Below are 21,092 nucleotides of genomic sequence, written 5' to 3'. Positions count from 1 at the left end.
GCATATTCAAGTGTGTCAAAAACAACACCTTCACTGTCATAATGGCAGAAGAATAGTCATTCAGAAGAAAGTGGAGTATAGAGAAAAAATTATATACTCCATTGTAAGAGGGAGCAATGTTTTAAAAATTCACTTCTTTACCATCATGAACTTCTCAGCTTGCCTTTCCATAATATACTTACTAAACTCTCCAGAAACATTTGCAGATCACCTATCAGCTATTCACAACACCCACTAACATATTATTTTAAAAAGGAAAAACCAAACCACAAAAGATAGCACAACTCTGTGACATCTTAAGAAAATTAATAGTAATTTAAATGATTATCACATATAAACCAAATTTCCTCAAATTCAATACATTTTCCAAAGAGAATATTTTGGTTATACTGTAACATGTCTTCATGTTTACAAACTTTTACCTAAAGGAGCAACAGAACCTTAATCTGCTCAAGCTTGCTCTTTTTCCTTCCATCTCTTTGCAGAGAGATCTCTAATTACTATACATAACTTACGATAAAAACTTACAATGATTCAAATTTCTATGGAAGTGTTATTTAAAATAATGTAGACTAGTTATATGGGCTTCCCTGGTGGCTCAGATTGGAGAAGGCAATGGCACCCCACTCCAGTACTCTTGCCTGGAAAATCCCATGGACAGAGGAGCCTGATAGGCTGCAGTCCACGGGGTCGCTAAGAGTCGACACGACTGAGCGACTTCCCTTTCACTTTTCACTTTCATGCATTGGAGAAGGAAATGACAACCCACTCCAATGTTCTTGCCTGGAGAATCCCAGGGATGGCAGAGCCTGGTGGGCTGCTGTCTATGGGGTCGCACAGAGTCGGACACGACTGAAGCGACTTAGCAGCAGCAGCAGGTGGCTCAGATGGTAAGGAATCTGCCTCCAATGTGGGAGATCTAGGTGTTGCGTATTAGTCGCTCAGTCGTGTCTGACTCTCTGTGACCCCATGGACTGCAGCCCACCAGGATCCTCTGTCCATGGGGATTGTCCAGGCAAGAATACTGGAGTGGGTTGCCATGCCCTCTTCCATGGGGTCTTCCTAATCCAGGGATCGAACCCATGTCTCTTATGTCTCCTGCATTGGCAGATGGGTTCTTTACCACTAGAGCCACCATATATCATTGCAAAAAGCAGTGAGAACAATAACACTATGAGTGGGAAATAAGATACTTTTTAGGACATATTTATTCACTTTCGTTTCAGAGAGGTATGGATGACTCACTAATAGTGCACTGATATGTACCAGTCACCGTGCTAGATGCTTTACATGTACATTTTCTGGTCATCATAACAACTCTCTATTTAACTACAGACTTAAATATAAGAGTTAAAATCATAAACCTATTAGAAGAAAACACAGGAAAAAATCTTCATGGCCTCAAGTTAGGCAATGATTTCTTAGATCTGATACCAAAGCATAAGAGACAAGAGAAAAAAAAATAGATTCATTGCACTACCTCAAAATTAGAAACTTTTGTGCTGGACATGACAATAGGAAGTAAGTGGAAAGACAGCCCAAGGAATGGGAGAAAATACTGGCAAATTTTATATCTGATAAGGGAGCTGTATCTACAATAAATGTATAAAGAATTCTAACAACTCATGTGTGTATATGTAAATAGAGAAAGAACTATTAAGTAATTCTTGCAATAAAAGGACATGTAATTCATTTTTAAAATGGACGAAAGATCTGAATAGGCATTTCATCTAAGATGATGCTTAAAATTATTAGCCATCAGGTGAACACACATCAGAACCACAATATAATACTTCTAATAATTCATTAAGATGCCTAAAACTAAGAAGACAGACAACAGTAATTGTTGGAGAGAATGTGGATACATGGGAATCACCATCGGTTGTTTGCAGGAATACAAAATTGTGTTATATCTTTGGAAAAGTTTGGCAATTTCTAAAAGGTTAACCATAGACTAAGAACATGACTCAGAAATTCACCTCTAAGGTATATACCCAAGGGCAATGAAAATACATCCACACAAAAACTTGCACACAAATGTGCACAGCAGTATTATTCATAATGGCCCCAAAATAGAACTACTGCCGAAATTGCCAATTAATAACTGGATAAACAAAATCTGGCATATCCATATGATGAAACATTATTTGGTAATATAAAGGAATGAAGTAGTGATACATGCTACATCATGAATGAATCTTGAAAACATTATGCTAAGTGAAAGAAGCCAGTTTAAAAAAAGACACATATACTCTACTCAATGCTCTGTAATGGCCCATGTGGGAAAATGAGTGCATATATGTATATGTATAACTGATACACTTTTCTGTACACCTGAAACTAACACTGTAAATCAACTATATTCCAATAAAAAAATTTTAAAAGACACATATGGTATGTCTATATTTGCATGAAATGTCAAGTATAAGCAAATCTATTTATAAGGAAAGTAGATTAGTGGTTGTCTAGGATAGGGGTATGGTGGAGATGGAGGAGAATGGGGAGTAACTGCTAATGGGTACAAGATGGATTTTATAATGATGAAAATACTTTACAATTCAGTTGTGATAACGGACTAACTGTGAATATATCAGATATCACCAAATTGTACACTAAATGGGACAGTCTTAGGGCATGCAAATTATATCCCAAATAATTTTTTAAAAACTCTACAAAAGAGATATTATGGCCTCCATTTTACCTGTAGAAACTGACTCAGAGCTGTTACTTAAGTTGATAAAAGTCGTGCATTTAGAAAGAGGCTGAACTAGAATTTTGAGCTAGACCTCATCTAATTATTATCACATTTTCATTATGGAACATCTTTTTTATGAATAAACACAAATGTATAATTTAAAACTGATTTTTTTTCTCCAAAGAATTAGAAATATATTTATAACTTGTGTTGTTTTTATTGGAATGCAAGCTTTTATTGAACACTGTTCTTAGACCCATGCCAAGTAAATGTTCTTTTTTCTTCTCCATTTTTTCATTAGGTTCTTTTTTTTTTTTTCTAGCACCTTCTTTGCAATGCCATTTTCTTGGAACCATGATAAGCAACTATTTAATGATTCTTCTAAAAGTAAACATTGTACAGAATCACAGCTCATTCCTAATGTATACATAGGGCAGATGATATCCTGTTCCCCCAGGATATGTTCCCAGTGTTAGGTTATCAATTTTTCACTTTGAATCTTACTCATTTCTCCATTTAAATACTTAGAAAAGATAATACGTATTATCATATTGCCAAGATAGTTAAGTCTGGAACAGTATGATCCAGAATTTCAGTCTTGTTCATACAAGTGAAACTTTGGGAGGTAACTTAAGCTCCAGTTTATCTGAAGAAACTTCTAAAGGACTCACAAGTTTTGTAAATAGTTTGTGGAACAATCTCCAAAATAATTACCATTAATTGTTAAAATATGTGTTTCTTCCAGAGTTCAAAATAAATTCATTTCCTATGAAATCAACTATGTTTGGTGCTAACTATATAATACAGTTTTTAAAAGTTATAGAGGGGCAGCAGAATGGATAAGCTGACTGTTAAAAACTTTTTATTAGTAGTTTGCTTCCACCAATATAAAAGTAACAGATGATCCTCAATTATTAATATTCCATGATATATCCAATATGCTTTAGTGGTTTGAATTAATTTAGGTCAATTCAACTTAGATTTAGTTTAATAGATACTGATTTGACCAAAACAAGCAACTTTAAACCAATTTAGAACTCAGAATTTCCTTGAAGTATATCTAGAAGCAGATAACTCAATTTTTATTTTTTAAAAATAATGTAGAATAGGAAATTATTAATTCCCAAGGATGAAGATACTTAATAATCAATTATTATTATCATTAATAATTAGAGTTGTTTTTAAAATCTGTCCTTATACTTCATGTCTATTCATTTTTATCTTTGTCAAAATTTAGAACAATTTTTTATTACACTAAGTGATCCACTTGAGAATTCTACATTTAAATACAAAAATCTCACATTTCTGTCTTTATCTCCAATACTCAGTACAGTTCAATGGCTCAGTCGTGTCCAACTCTTTGCGATCCCATGGACTGCAGCACGCTAGGGTTCCCTGTCCATCACCAACTCCCAGAGCTTGATCAAACACACGCCCATTGACTTGATGATGCCATTCAACCACCTCATCCTCTGTAGTCCCTTGTCCTCCTGCCTTCAATCTTTTCGAGCATCCGGGTCGTTTCCAACGAGTCAGTTCTTCCCATCAGGTGGCCAAAGTAATGGAGCTTCAGCTTCAGCATCAGTCCTTCCAATGAACACCCAGGGCTGATCTCCTTTAGGATGGACTGGTTGGATCTCCTGGCAGTCCAAGGGACTCTCAAGAGTCTTCTCCAACACCACAGCTGAAAAGCATCAATTCTTCAGCGCTCAGATTTCTTTATGGTTCAACTCGCACACTCATACAGGACTACTGGAAAAACCATAGCCTTGACTAGACAGACCTTTGTCAGCAAAGTAATGTCTCTGCTTTTTAATACGCTGTCAAGGTTTGTCACAGCTTTTCTTCCAAGGAGCAAGTGTCTTTTAATTTCATGGCTGCACTCACCATCTGCATGATTTTGGAGCCCCCCAAAATAAAGTCTGTCACTGTTTCCACTGTTTCCTCATGTATTTGCCATGAAGTGATGGGACCAGATCCCATGATCTGTTCTGTGAATGTTGAGTTTTAAGCCAGTTTTTTCATTCTCCTCTTTCACTTTCATCAAGAGCCTCTTTAGTTTCTCTTTGCTTTCTGCCATAAGTGTGGTGTCATCTGCATATCTGAGGTTACTGATATTTCTTCTGGCAATCTTGATTCCAGCTTGTGCTTCATCCAGCCCAGCATTCCGCATGATGTACTCTGCATATAAGTTAAATAAGCAGGGTGATAATATACAGCCTTGATGTACTCCTTTTCCAATTTGGAACCAGTCTGTTGTTCTATGTCGAGTTCTAACTGTTGTTTCTTGATCTACATACAGATTTCTCAGGAGAAAGGTAAAGTGGTCTGGTATTTCCATCTCTTTAAGAATTTTCCACAGTTTGTTTTAATCCACACAGTCAAAGGTGTTAGCATAGTTAATGAAACAGAAGCAGATGTTTTTCTGGAATTCTCTTGCTTTTTCTATGATCCAATGGATGTTGGCAATTTGATCTCTAGTTCCTCTGCCTTTTCTAAATCCAGCCTGAACATCTGGAAGTTTCTGGTTCACATACTGTTGAAGCCTAGCTTGGAGAATTTTGAGCATTACTTTGTTAGCGTGTGAGATGGGTGCAAATGTGCAGTTGTTTGAACATACTTTGGGTATTGCCTTTGGGATTGGAATGAAAACTGACCTTTTCCAGTATCTCCAATACTGAGACCCATCTAATGGACTTTTCATTCAGAAGAAACTTTTTAACCAAAATCAACATAAGTTCACTCATTTTGGATTTTCATTTTCAGGAGTTATTTCGTGAATTACTCCCTTTGAATTAAGGTCTTTGAATTACAAACATTATCACTCATTTTTCAATTGAATGCAGGATCTAGCACAGTGTGTAATAAACCAGAGTGGATGTTTGAGGCAATATTTCAGAGCATGAGCTTTGACTAGATAAAATCTGGGCTGAGTCTTAGTTATGCTATTTCCTAGCTCTATGATCTTGACCATGTTACTTACCCTCTCTAAGTCTTCATTTTTTCACTATAGGAAATTTTAGTTATGTATTTTGAGGGAAATAAATGAGTACATCTAAAAGGATGGAGCATTTTACAAAACATACTACATGTATGAATAATGTTATTTATTATTACTGTTATTTAGAATTGAGCTGACTTGAACTGAATATAATTTAAATCACTCAGTTGTAAAGCATAGTTAAGGTTAGGGTAAGACACAATCTAATTAGCTATGAGAAACCATCTGTGTTTAATATATTTGGACCTGTTAAAGAGCCAAAAGTTATTTTAATATACCTATACAGCCAAATTTTTTATTTTTAAATTAAAAAAAAAAGATTTAGAACTTACTGTGCAAGACTAAGATTTCTGCATCTTGAGGGAAAAGTGAGTAGTTGAGTTCTACTATCAGTACTGCAGCATTCTGCACTTTCAAATAATTTTACTTTCAAACTAAGTTAAAAGAAATCACTACTGAGTGACCCAAGAGCTAGGCTAGCAGTCTTCCAACCACCAATGTACCAAAACCTCACCCCATTGCTAGGAATTCAGAATGTGGTTTTTGCTGCATGAAATTTATTTCTAAACAGCTTACATCAAATAGGTTCCTTCCACCCCTTCTTAAGGGTAAACTGACTCCTCTTAGGATAAAGGAGAGTAGGACATGTTATTACAAGATTCAGTCATTGAAAAAGTTTCATTAAAAATTGCTGTTCACATAAACAATTTCCCCATTCTATAGTAGGACTTAAAATTTCAGACCAAAAAAAAAAAAAAAAAAAAAACCACTGGATTTTTATTGTAAAGAACCAATGCAGGACAGAGGCATACTGTATCACTGGACTTGATATACTAGCACTGTAAGAAACTCAAGAGTTTAGCTTAGATTCATACCTAGAATTTTTTTATGACTATCTGAGGACCATAAGGCTAAATCCTAAAGGATGATTTTTAATCTGAAAAATCTAGCTATGACAAGAGTAAAAAGAAAAAAAAAAACTAGTAAGAAATTTTCAATTTCTGTCACTAGCTACCAAAAGATTTGATTAACACTGTTCTTTCCCTATAAATTATCAACAATAATTTCAGCCATACACATTCCCAAAATGACCATGTGGCTCACCTAAAATCCTTTGCTAAAAACTAAGATCATGGGACCTGATCCCATCACTTCATGGCAAATAGATGGGGAAACAGTGGAAACAGTGTCAGACTTTTATTTTTTTCGGCTCCAAAATCACTGCAGATGGTGATGGCAGCCATGAAATTAAAAGACGCTTACCCTTGGAAGGAAAGTTATGACCAACCTAGATAGCATATTAAAAAGCAGAGACATTACTGTGCCAATAAAGGTCCGTCTAGTCCAGGCTATGGTTTTTCCAGTGGTCATGTATGGATGTGAGAGTTGGACTGTGAAGAAAGCTGAGCACAGAAGAATTGATGCTTTTGAACTGTGGTGTTGGAGAAGACTCTTGAGAGTCCCTTGGACTGCAAGGAGATCAGCCCTGGGTGTTCACTGGAAGGACTGATGTTGAAGCTGAAACTCCCAATACTTTGGCCACCTCATGTGAAGAGTTGACTTAATGGAAAAGACCCTGATCCTGGGAAGGATTGGGGGCAGGAGGAGAAGGGGACAACAGAAGATGAGATGGCTGGATGGCATCACTGACTTGATAGACATGAGTTTGGATGATGGAGTTGGTGATGAACAGGGAGGCCTGGCGTGCTGCGATTCATGGGGTCACAAAGAGTTGGACATGACTGAGCGACTGAACTGAACTGAATAAATTTTTAAAGTAAGTGAATATAACCACAAAAACTCAAGGAGGAAACAACTGAGTGAGAACGCTCCATCAATCATTTGGCAGAAGAAAACCAACAGAAAATGTGGACTTCTAGGTAGATTTCTACTGGCTATCACCAAAAAGCAGACTGAAATAATAGTTACTTCAAAATGGAGTGATATCAAGACACTTTCTGTGTGTGTTCAGTCATGTTCGACTCTTTCTGACCCCATGGACTGTAACCCGCTAGGCTCCTCTGTCCATGGGTTTTTCCAGGCAAGCATACTGGAGTGGGTTGCCATTTCTTGCTTCAGGGGAGTTTCCTAACTCAGGGATCAAACCTGCATCTCGCATTTTCTGCATTGGCAAGTGGATTCTTTACCACTGAGCCACCTGGGAAAGACAGCAAGATAGTTTAAACATCACCAATCACCATATGGACTATATCCCCTCAACTCATGGAGTATTTAGAAACTACTCAGAATTAATAAGCACTGATATGACAGTACTGTCAAGAAATGTAAACTCTCTTTCATATTATGAGCTACTGTGAGCAAATATAAAAAACAGTAACAAATTATATTCTAAAGAAAATTACATTTAACAAGTGGTGCTGGGAAAACTGGTCAACCACTTGTAAAAGAATGAAACTAGAACACTTTCTAACACCATACACAAAAATAAACTCAAGATGGATTAAAGATCTAAACATAAGACCAGAAACTATAAAACTCCTAGAGGAAAACACAGGCAAAACACTCTCCGACATAAATCACAGCAGGATCCTCTATGACCCACCTCCCAGAATATTGGAAATAAAAGCAAAAATAAACAAATGGGACCTAATTAAAATTAAAAGCTTTTGCACAACAAAGGAAACTATAAGCAAGGTGAAAAGACAGCCCTCGGAATGGGAGAAAATAATAGCAAATGAAGCAACAGACAAACAATTAATCTCAAAAATATACAAGCAACTCCTGCAGCTCAATCCCAGAAAAATAAATGACCCAATCAAAAAGTGGGCCAAAGAACTAAACAGACACTTCTCCAAAGAAGACATACAGATGGCTAACAAACACATGAAAAGATGCTCAACATCACTCATTATCAGAGAAATGCAAATCAAAACCACAATGAGGTACCATTTCACGCCCGTCAGAACGGCTGCTATCCAAAAGACTACAAGCAATAAATGCTGGAGAGGGTGTGGAGAAAAGGGAACCCTCTTACACTGTTGGTGGGAATGCAAACTAGTACAGCCACTATGGAGAACAGTGTGGAGATTCCTCAAAAAACTGGAAATAGAACTGCCATATGACCCAGCAATCCCACTGCTGGGCAGACACACTGAGGAAATCAGACTTGAAAGAGACACATGTACCCCAGTGTTCATCGCAGCACTGTTTGTAATAGCCAGGACATGGAAGCAGCCTAGATGTCCATCAGCTGACGAATGGATAAGGAATCTGTGGTACATATACACAATGGAGTATTACTCAGCCATTAAAAAGAATCCATTCAAATCAGTTCTAATGAGGTGGATGAAACTGGAGCCTATTATACAGAGTGAAGTAAGTCAGAAAGAAAAACACCAATACAGTATACTAACACATATATATGGTATTTAGTCAATCGGTAAAGATAACCCTGTATGCAAGACATCAAAAGAGACACAGATAAATAGAACAGTATTATGGACTCTGTGGGAGAGGGTGAGGGTGGGAGGATATGGGAGAATGGCACTGAAGCATGTAAATTATCATCTGTGAAACAAATCGCCAGTCCAGGTTCAATGCATGATACAGGGTGCTTGGGGCTGGTGCACCGGGATGACCCAGAGGGATGGGATGGGGAGGGAAGTGGAGGGGGGTTCTGGAAGGGGAAAACATGTACACCCATGGTGGATTCATGTCAATGTATGGCAAAACAAATGCAATATTGTAAAGTTAAAAAACAAAAAATAAACTAATTAAAATAGAAAAAAAATAAATTATATCACTTGTTGAACTTTAATATTAGCAATGTTGTTTTAATGACAAACTCTGGGTAAAGTATATTTTCTAATAAATAATCCATGTAGACTTCCTGATCCTTGAAATCAGAGTATTATCAAGGAATGTATTGTTAGAATTCCCACTTCTGTGTTAACATGGGCATCATTCCTGGACTAATGACTAAAGTTCACATTTTAAACATTTTTACCAACCTGAGTGGCAATTTCTGCTTATGGGGATTTCTATCATGGATTTTTGAGTATCTAAAGAAGTATTAACTTCTAAAATTTTATACATGGATTATTTTTGTGTGCTATTTATGGGCATATACAGTCTCTATACAGATCAAAGAAAATTACTGAAAGGTAACCTTCTGCTGTGGCAGAAATAATTTTTGGATTTATATCATGTGGTTTTAGAGGACAGAGGCAGAACTATTCACTCATTCATTTAATATTTACTGAGCGTCTACTCCATGCCAAGGGCCCTATCTTGTGGAAGCTAGCATATAAACAGATAATTATAATGCTATATAATATACAAAAGATTTACAGTGATAGAATAAAAGAAGAGTTAAAAGCAGAAATTAAGAGAAAGTGCATTTAGGCTTAGTGTTAAAAGAACCTTCCAGCTGTCAGAGTCAACCAAAAACGCTTGTCTCCTGAGATACTGAACATCACAATACTTTAAGTACCCAAACAGAAGACAGATCGATCACATATCAGAAATGCTAGTGAGAGGATACATGCATACCTCTAAAAGCCTGGACTAGTTGACTTTTCTAGTTCCTTTGAAAGCTAAGATTTTTTCTTTTTAAAAAGAATGGGTACAGTTTGCTAATACTTATATTATGGTATATATTATGGTGAGCAGCAGAATTGAACTGGCCTAAGGTCAAATTAGAAAATATTGGAAAATGTAAATTATAATAGTCTAAATAAGAAGTTTCATGAGAACCAATCGATTGGACATCTACTGTGGAATTATGGATCATTCTTCATGACACAGTAACTGAAAATGTGAATATTTTATAAAATACACAAATTATATAAATGTTTTATTAATATTTAAAATATGAAAATGCAAAATATTTGAAAATATTTAAAAATAGTTTTAAAGATAATAGTATAAAACTGGTAATAAGTAATATAAGTTACATTGTAAGACTGATAGTAGACTTGAAATGATTAATCTTTCTTCATCCTTCTTTCTAGTCATTAGCATGTATTTAGGTTTAATATAAATATAGACAGATGATGAGTATATTTTATATTTACTAACAATACAACCATAGTAATTTCCTTGACTTTCTGTTTTCCCACTTGTAACAATTTTTAGGGTATTTTATAGAATATTTTTTACTTAAAGTATTTTAAAGCATATGGTTCCAAGAGACGTTTAATTTGAGGTAAAATGGGCATACAATTTTAACATCTTCTTTCCCTCCAAGTGTCATGTAATCTACTACAAAGAACGAATAGTAAGTCTTAAATTACAAGTTAAAAAACCTGAAGCTAGTAATGATTCTCTCAAGAAGGAAATGACAACCCAGCCCAGTATTCTTGCCTGGGAAATCCCATGGACAGAAGAGCCTGGTAGGCTGTAGTCCATGGCATCGTAACAGAGTCAAACACGACTTAGCAACTAAACAACAACAACAAGTAATCAACAACATCTTAGGATCAATCAAAAACTCAGAATAAAATTTGTACCTTATAACTCATTTCAGGTAATGAATCTGGTTCTTTTTGGCTAAGCATATCCTAGGTGTAAGCATATGGTACATACTCAAGTTCGGCTCTATCTGATCACAGTTTTCAAACGTTTTATCTCCCTAAAGTGAAGTCACTCAGTTGTGTCCAACTCTTTGTGACCCCATGGACTGTAGCCTGCCAGGCTCTTCCATTCATGGGATTTTCCAGGCAAGAATACTGGAGTGGGTTGCCATTTCCTTCTCCAGGGCATCTTCCCAACCCAGGGATCGAACCCAGGTCTCCCGGACTGAAGGCAGACTCTTTAATGCTCCCGAAATCATCAATTAAATATTTTGCCTTAAAGTCAACATTATTTTAAAAATTCGATTAAAAATCAGGATGCACTGCAGGATATCACAAAGCTCCAGAGGATTACAGGCCTGAGACAGGCAGTATCACTGAGCAAAGAATATGACTGTGCAAATGCCCGCACTGTGAGGGGTCCTGGCCACAGGAAGATGATGGCCATTTTGCAGAGCATATGCCCAGACTAGAGTGGTGGCTGTGACCTTGCTCAGGCTCACAGTTTTCAGTGGATACTCTTGGCTCAACATTGTCAAAGCATCTAATACAGAGGAAAACTCTCAAATCTGGAATTTCAGAAGAAATCTCCAAAATTTTAATGTTAGTAAAAATCTAGTAAAATCAACAGAAAAGCAACACACACTATAGCCAGTCCATCAGTTTGTGACGTTTGCTTTAACGTGAATCTAACAGTGAACAGAGTATCTGATATGAGAACTATCCCAGAATATGTCACTGTTGCTGTTACTTTAGCTATGGTTCTTTCACTTAAATGTGGTAGAGACAAAATGGACACTTACCTAACACATCACACAAAATGAAATGACTCTCTGTTATTCTATCTACCTACCAATCCCCTGATGTACCTGACTATCTAATCTTTGTCACTGTACAAGCAGTCACTAATCCTATCCCTATTTATGGCTAAGGAAGCCAAGCGACAGAGGTGAAGGGACTTGTCCAAAGTTTCACAATTAGTAGGCGTCAGGGCAGAATTCAGTTCTGAGTTTTTGGTCCCAGAGCCCGTGCTTTTAAACACTACATTATTTCTACTGCTGATTTCTGTGACATGGCTTAAATACACAAACTTTTACAAAAAACAAACCTACCCAAAAAATGACATATCTTCTGGCAAATACATTTGTACCACTTATGAATGAGTAAGACAGTCTGGAAAATTAGATTCCAAAATGATGAAACCCTGGGATAATTTGGATGGTTTATTATAATATTTGACATTAAAACTGTCCCAGAAAATCCCATACACATGATTAATAGACTCTATTATAAATCTAATGTATTGTCTATAGCCCCGTTGCCAATATTGGCATTTATTTAATCAGCACCCTTTTTGCCCAAAGGTCTATTCACTTAAGGTATTTTCTCTTTTCTGAAAGTTTTTCTTATTTTTGCTGTAAAACGAAAAAAAAAAAAAAGAGTATAAAAGCGTTAATTGTAATACATTTCCAAACACAAATGTTCTAATATAATAAAATTATTCTACCACAGCGATAGAAAAGAAGCCTTATTTCTAATAATTTGCCATTTAATTTTCATCTACCTGAGGTACAACTCCCTGATTCCCATATGTGACCTGTATTTCAGTTGAAGGTGATATTTAGTGTACATTCTAAGTAAAAAATAAACTTTAAGACTGCTTAGTTTGATCTTTAAAGGACTCAGGTAGCTTAGTCAAGTAATTCTTTAAATGAGTAATAAACTGGTTCTAAGAAACAAAATTCCCAGCATGGATCAATAACATTTCTGCTTCTGGCATCCTATTTCCCATTTTGATTTAGATCTTAGTTGACTACAGGAATCAAAACATTCACAGAGATTACATATGAATCGGAAGGAGAAGCTTCTTGATATTTTTTCCATGAAATCATCTCACGAAGAGCCAAAAGAAAACATGAATGCCACTTGTTTGATCCTATCCTTTAAGAGATACCTCTGTCCAAAACTGTCTATAAATTGGAGACAAGAAGTATATTAGTGGACAAATCTGAAAAAAAAATTTTTTTCACCCAGACTTAAATGTCCATATTAACTTTGAGGGACTCAGAAAAAACAATTTGTAAAGGGTATGTACTTCAGCATGATTCAAACCAAAAGTATCTTGTTCATTAAGATGAGGTCTATAAACAATGCTGATAAAGGCCAACAGCATGTGTTGTAAAAATACTATATTAAAAAGATTAAAGAGATAACTAGGTAGAACTACTGTTTAGACTGGCAACTTTATGAAGACAGAGACCATGTATATTTTCTTCTTGCTGTGCACTTTGGGCTAATACAATGTCTGACACATAAAATAATTTCTGACTGTCCAAATACATACATGACTCTTCCTTCTACATTGTGTAAACAATTACTGGTACACCATCCACCTAATACATCCTTTCAAAGGGAACTAACTTAAAATTGGCTCTGTACTGCCAAAGAAGCCTAATAAAGAAGTCCAAAAATAATCAACAGGAGCAGTGCATCAATCAGAGGAGGTCTGATCGTGATTAAATAAGAACATTTTAAAAAACCTCAAATTTCCGTTCATAAGTAGAATTTAAAGCAGCTGTTCACCACTGGCACACCACTAGCACAATGTCTGCTCTAAGAATTAAAAAAGAAAAGAAAACAATACGAATCACAGCAGCAGTGAAACTATGGCTCCAAGACCTCAAAGTTGATATGACCTTTAAAAAAAAAAAATAAGTAAAAATTCCACAGGGACAATTTTACATTTTCATATTGCACTGCAGACAAAAAGAATCTGGTTTTCCAATGCTGGGGCCTCTGTTTTTGAACATGAAGCAGAGGTGTTTCCCTTAGAAGCAAAGGTCTTAGGGGACATGTCTGTCACAGCAGTTATTTTCTGTTTCACTTGTTGGCAAACTTACATTTCAAAACAACAACAAAAACGAGCCTCCCCAGCTCCCTGTAAACCAAGGAGGTAGAAACAAAAAATATTTCAAAGCAAGAAAGCAAACAGACTGTGAGGACTGAAACTCAGACCAAAGGCATCTGCTCTCCAACTCCCACTTCCCACAAGCACCCAGCCTTCTTACAATCTTACAGATTTTCCTAAGAGATGTTGCCATTTTAGCTTTGTTTTTCCCTAAGTTCTGGCAATACCCATCACTGCAGGCAAGGCAGCAAAGCCACTAGCAGAATCCAAACCGGAAAACAGAAAAGCTGTTCTGTCTTTTCTTCCTTGCCACTCCATTACTAATTTATTTTTTCCAAAGTAAAACTCCTTCATTCTATCCAAAACAGCAATCGCTGACTTCCAGCATATTAACAATTATTTCATTAAGGGCAAGGAGCACAGAAATAATTATAGTCTGCAGGGCAAAAAAAAAAAAAAAATGGACTAGTAGGCAAACCGGTCCCTTTCTCCTTGAGCCCACACTTTTCTCAGAGAGGAATAATCCTATAAACTAGCTACTGTGTTCCTCCTTAAAAAAGACCAAAGCTACCTTTGTTTTCACTCCTTTCTAGTATACCTCCTTCTGAATCCCACCCAGTGTGGTGGTTGCCAACACAGTTTCCTATTCAGTCTTGATTAAAAAACAAATAAATAAATAAATAAAAGGAAAAAAGAAGAAAGATCAAAAAAACAAGACAAAATGTCTAATGCCATGCTGCCATGAATAATCAATATAGCATTTAGAATATAAGAATATTACCAAGATTCCTCAAAAGATACTTGTTTTGAAACTATCCACACACAGTGCTTATGTATTTTCCCTTTAAATTTAGAATTAACAACTCACAAAATAAACCCAGGGTTTTGTGTCCAAAGAGAAAAAAAAAACAAAAAAACTTCTGTTTTGTACGAGTACAAACAGAACAGGAAATCTGGCTGCATTCATGGGTCACTTGTGCCTTATGTATATTTCCCCGACTTACTATATTTAGCTTCATATGTATAGTGGAAGTTCAAACCAGTTTGTGAATGATGATATTGATATTTCAGAGAAAGTCAGATGCTACCGACAAATGGTGGTTTCTACAGTATTCATATGTGACTATGTCAGATAGACCCCACCATAAATACATACATATATACGAATTATATAACAGCCATACACGCACACACAATATACAATGGCCATAAAATCTATCCTGTTTGAAAATTCAATCCAATTCAACAAGCATTTCTTGACTGTTGATACTAAGTTTGTTGTAAGGAAATAAAGATGATTAAATCGTAGCTGATGCACTCACAGTCTAGTGACATCACAATCTGGTAATAAGACACAGCTGTGAGAAATACTGTAAACAGATGTAGAAAGAAGATCCCATGAAAGTCATGGAGGAAGTAAATAACTTTCTCAGTCAGTCAAAAGAGGCATCAGAAAGCAGATAACATCTAAAGAGATAATTAAAGGATGAGGTGATAATAGTGACACACACACGCACAAGGAAAAAAAAACACAGATAGAAGTGTAGAGTGACACAGAGTGCCCAGAGATGAGAGTAGAGATGGGAATCAATACCTAAGTAACCAGGTAAGTGGTGGAGTAGGCTTCCCTGTGGCTTAGACAGGAAAGAATCTGCCTGCAACATGGGAGACCCAGGTTTGATCCTTGGCTCAGGAAGATCCTCTGGAGAAGGGAATGGCAAGCCACTGCAGTATTCTTGTCTGGAGAATCCCATGGACAGAAGAGCCTGGTGGGCTATAGACCATGGGGTCACAAGGAGTCAGACACGGCTAAGCGACTGACACACTAAGTGACTCAATAGCAGCAAAATAGCCAGGAGGTCTAATTAAGGTCGAATTATTTAATCAACATCCCCTGAATGTCAACAAAGTACCTGAGTAATTTAGGATGAGTATGCTGCAGAGTTATCGGAAGTTATTAAATTAAGAAGCAAATGCCCCTAAAATATGTTAACATAAAGCCCATCATGCAATTCCTGCTCCAAGCTGAAAAATTAACTTTTCCATTGTCTACTAGCCAATCCTATTGCTTGGGACCCTCCACAGATTGTCCCCAGCTTATGTATTTTATACCTCACATTTTAGTCACAGAAGATTCTTTCAAGTCCACGGCTGAGCATGATTATACAGTTTGGTTCATGCCAGAGCTCAATCTTGCAACCCTAGGCCAAGGGCTCCAAGAGCTTATACAACCAACCTCTAGACTCAGTTCAGAAGTCAGCACCTTTATGAAACTTTCTTCTGTTTTTCTGGTTTGAATTTATTTTTCCCTACTTTGAGCTCTAGGCAGTTATACGAGGATCTGTTGTAGTTGCTTTATTATTTACTTTTGTGATGTTTACATGAACTTTTCTACCATCCAAATGAAGGCTGTTTGAGCGAGATTATTTCCCCCAGTGAGTGATAGTCACTTAGTCAAGTCCCAACGCTTTGTGACCCCATGCACTGTAGCCTCTCAGACTCCTCTGTCCATGGGATTCTCCAGGCAAGAATACTAGAATGGCTTGCCATTTCCTTCTCCATTATTTCTCTGAAATGCCAACTAAAAAGGCTCTAGTTATAGAATATGTTTGATGAATATTTATTGAACTGTACCCAGATAAAATATTTAGGTGCGTTTGTATTTTTTAATGATCATAAAAATTTATAAAGGTAGCAGAAATACCAAACTTCTGATATGAATTTAACATCAGAGATGAAACATATGAAGCATGTCATATCAGTGTTTCTGTGTAATTATATATACTACACAATCATTGCTTTCTTAGCCTTTGGAACTTGTGGTAAGTCTTCCTGGATTTTTCTACACAGAATCAGAATTTAACATAAAAAAATTATACAAGACAATATGTAGAATAAAATATTTGAAGCTAAAAATACAAGTCTTATATAACTTGACAAATTAAGGTGAAATTTTATTGAACACACCAAAAGTACTGAGGTGATGCTTTCTTCTCTATCAAAGGTTCCTCAGTTATGAGTAAAAACGATTCATGTTTATATCAGGTGCAATAGAGAAATATTACAACATTTGTAAGGTCCAGAACTAACAAGCTATGCGTAATCTAACCTTTCAATTGATGTGATCTTAAAGGATAAGTGAATATTTGCTAAAATGTTAAATATAAAGGGAAAAATTTGAGAAAAAAAAAAGCATGTATCAAGGAATTCACAGAATGTTTACACCAGAAAGATCTGTTAAAGATATTTAAATTATTACTATTGACTTTAGGACATTTAATAATTGATACTTCAATATGATCATCATTTTTAACCTAACTAAAGCTTGGCTAAACTCAATATTTTTAAATTCATATAGTTTAAATTTTACATTTTTTAAATCCTTGTCTCATGAAATAAATAGAAAACTTGTGTATTATATCAATAAATTATCACAAATATGTTACCAAGGATTTGAATTTGTACAATTATCATAGCTATATACTGTTTTCATAATATAGCCACAAACTACAATTATAACCTCACACATAAGCACGATACTTTGGCTCTTTGCTACAGGTAAAATTCAATGGAATTTCTCACACCAAGAATGCATAAAGTGCTTTAATAATTCTATGTGTTATATCTCAATTTATTTACTGGATAAATTCAATACTAGTGGAAAGCAAGTTCTACATTAGTGTGATTTTTATCATCTCCTTAATATTCAAATTATAGTAGAGTGGTTCATAGTTGGTCCCTGACATAATCTTCTCTAACATTCCTCCCTTATATAATAAGAAACACTTCACATGCAAACTCATAATATAATTGGCAATTTACTGATAGGTTCCACAAACATTTTCCTTTGAAAACTCCATCTCAAGATCCAGTTAAATATGAAGATGAATAGTAAATGTAAATGGTGAATAGTAATCTATACCTAAGAAAGTAATTACAGTGCTGTTTTTAAACCTTGAGATGTTTATAATCACATTACATTGTTTAAAGATCAATACTCAATGCCATACACAATTTTACCAAAATAAATCTGTTTTCATCCAATAATATTTTTAAGAAACGATATAAAACCCATATCCTTATCTCAATTTTCTTATAAATAAATGCACTTTGAAAACAACCTGACAAATTATATACTTTTGTATGCTGCTCTGACAATATTATATGTGATATTTTACTTCTCTTAATCCTCACAATATGTGGTTCAAGATGATAATTAAAATATCTCACTAGGAAGTACAGCATGGCACGAACCAAGTAGCATGGATGCTGGTTATCAATAACCAATATAGCCATACTGGTAATTAGCCTCTGCATATCAGCCCTGTAAGATACTAGGTGAGGATACAGATTCAGTAAGGATAAGAGGATACCAAAGTAATCAATATACATAATCAACATAATATTTCCATAACACTAGGATGACTTGTAATAGCTAATCCATATTTATTTACTATCATATTTTTTTATTTTATTGGATTTGATTGAATCTGGACTTGTATTCTTCAACCTCACATTTATAGATTCTCTTTACATATGCATTTTCTATAATGTATTCAGTGATACATGTTCCAAGAAATAAATAGGTGTTGTTAAGAAGAATGTTTCTCTCATCAAATAAATTAGAAGAAATCTACAATAAAAAGTTTTCTTTCTTTTTCTTTACTGTAGGACCTGAGCCTGTTATATATTCAGTGGAAGGGGAGGAAAAAATAAGCTATGTTTTTCAGGCAAAGAGTCATCTATATGGGAAAAGTAAATATTATAAAGATATAAAATATTCTCAGTTAACAGGTTTAATCTACTTTTGATCAATATCCCCATGTGGACAACTGAATTTTTAGATTATCTTCAGTCTATTCAAAATTCTATGCCTTTTTCTATAGTACTTCATTTCTTTGTTTCAAAGTGTTAGGTAGGAAGTTAGGCATGAGCAATGAGGGGTGGCCTAAAAGAAAAGAACACCAATTGAGCTCTAAAACCCACCGCAGACACACCTTGGAGAGCTCACAGATATGCTACAAAAATAACCAGAGAGACTTTTCAACTCCTGTTGCATGTGCCCTAGGCACACAGTGGATACAAACTAACCACAAGTTCTTCTCCAACTCTAGCACATACTCCCTTAATGCTCAGCTGTGTCCTCAAGTAACCTTAGGCAGCCAGGAGCCTATTGCTACTGCTGCTGCTGCTAAGTCGCTTCAGTCGTGTCCGACTCTGTGCGACCCCATAGACGGCAGACCACCAGGCTCCGCCATCCCTGGGATTCTCCAGGCAAGAATACTGGAGTGGGTTGCCATTTCCTTCTCCAGTGCATGAACAGGAAAAGTGAAAGTGTAGTCGCTCAGTCATGTCTGACTCTTAGCGACCCCATGGACTACAGCCTACCAGGCTCCTCTGTCCATGGGATTTTCCAGGCAAGAGTACTGGAGTGGGGTGCCATTGCTTTCTCCGCAGGAGCCCATTAAGGGTTCATAAATATTACCTACATATATCTGATTATACCAGACTGAATTATCGGAAAGACATGAGCAATAGAGCCTGGTATTATGTAACTTGCAACTGTCAATTAAAAGTCTCCGTCCATACCCGCCTAGATGAATATGTAAAAGCCCTATTTTGCATGTGCCTAGACATGCCCCCTTTCCTGACTGGCCTTGAGCATACACCAATTTGCATTCTCTTTCCTGATTGGTGGTGGGTACAAGTCCTATTTTGTACAGGGCAGAACCACGAGGAAACAGGAAGTATAAAAAGGGGAAGCCAAGCGGGATCATGGCCTCTCCTTTGGGGCTGGTCTGCTCCCACGTCTCAGGAGTGTACTATCCACTGTCTGTTTAATCAAGTTCTGCTTGTGTTCTACCTGAGCTGAAAAACTACTCTATTGTTTCAAATCCTTGCTAGGACAAGACAAGAGCCAACAAATTCTGCCTGCTTGAGCTGTAATTAGCCCATTATTCCAGTAAACTGATCCAACAGAAGCGTTACCACATCCATTTCTGTCCTATCAAAAGAAGCATATTTGATGACAGATTTGAGTGATTAAAAAAAAAAAAAACAGTGTGAAAGAGAATAGTTAAGGCTGCCCATGAAATCTGCTTATCAGAAGCACAATTCTCAAAAACTTAGACTGGAAGTTTCACCAACTTCAGAAGAGAAGGAGATGTCAAGAAGCCTGTTTCCAAGAGGACTTAACATGGATATGTATTCAGAAACAGGATAGAGAATTTCTTGTTTCATGTCGTGAAGGACCCCATGATTCTTCTCTATTATCTTTAAAACAAAAATGAAGAAGAAACAAAAGATCTAGCTCTACAAATAAAAACAAAATTAGAATAGTCCTAATTAATTTGAGAACCTGATTTTTAAACCTGGACGTTCCTTGCTTTTCTTTTTTCCAAAAGAACAGTAGTCTGGATTATATGTATCAACTATCTCAAAAATTCTTATTAGCAAAGTCCTTTTTCATTGTTCCTCACCATTATATCAAGTAATCAAATTCACCTAAAATAAGCTGTATAAACTCTTTGTGGAGGCTCTTGATTCTATGATAACTTCTACATGTGAGAGAAAGCAGGGTTATTCTTTCCACGGGAAGTATATCACTTCAGTGAAGAATTCATGGTATTTTACAAAAGGCACTCCCTCTCATTTTTCATTGCTTTCTTTATTTGTCTCCAAGTCCCCACCTCCCTCTCTCTCTCTGTCTTCTGCTAACTCTTGATCTGGCTCTCTTACTTTTTGGGCAGGCATACATGCATACCTATATACCAGTACAGCTATAAAACTTAAGATCTGAGACAGTGTGCTTTTCCTAAGTAGTGGAAAAGACTTCACCTGTTTAATGATGATGACCACTACAAAGAGTTATGTTAATTTTCCCATTTTAACTCATAGGCTACTTAGTACCTACAAATCACTCTCTATTATTGTTTAATAATAAGATTTATCACC

General features: G+C 36.0%; 1 protein-coding gene across 50 annotated transcripts in view; it reads right to left on the bottom strand.

Moving 5' to 3' along the window:
* SOX5 (SRY-box transcription factor 5) overlaps positions 1 to 21,092 on the bottom strand; it is a 1,114,103-nt gene that overhangs the window by 409,470 nt on the left and 683,541 nt on the right. The window lies entirely within an intron of this gene.

Source organism: Giraffa tippelskirchi, chromosome 4 (genome assembly GCF_054371585.1).
Source record: "Giraffa tippelskirchi isolate mGirTip1 chromosome 4, T2T-mGirTip1v1.2.pri, whole genome shotgun sequence".
NCBI lineage: Eukaryota > Metazoa > Chordata > Mammalia > Artiodactyla > Giraffidae > Giraffa > Giraffa tippelskirchi.
Note: the sequence above shows the minus strand (reverse complement) of the source record. Positions and strands in the feature narration are given on the sequence as shown.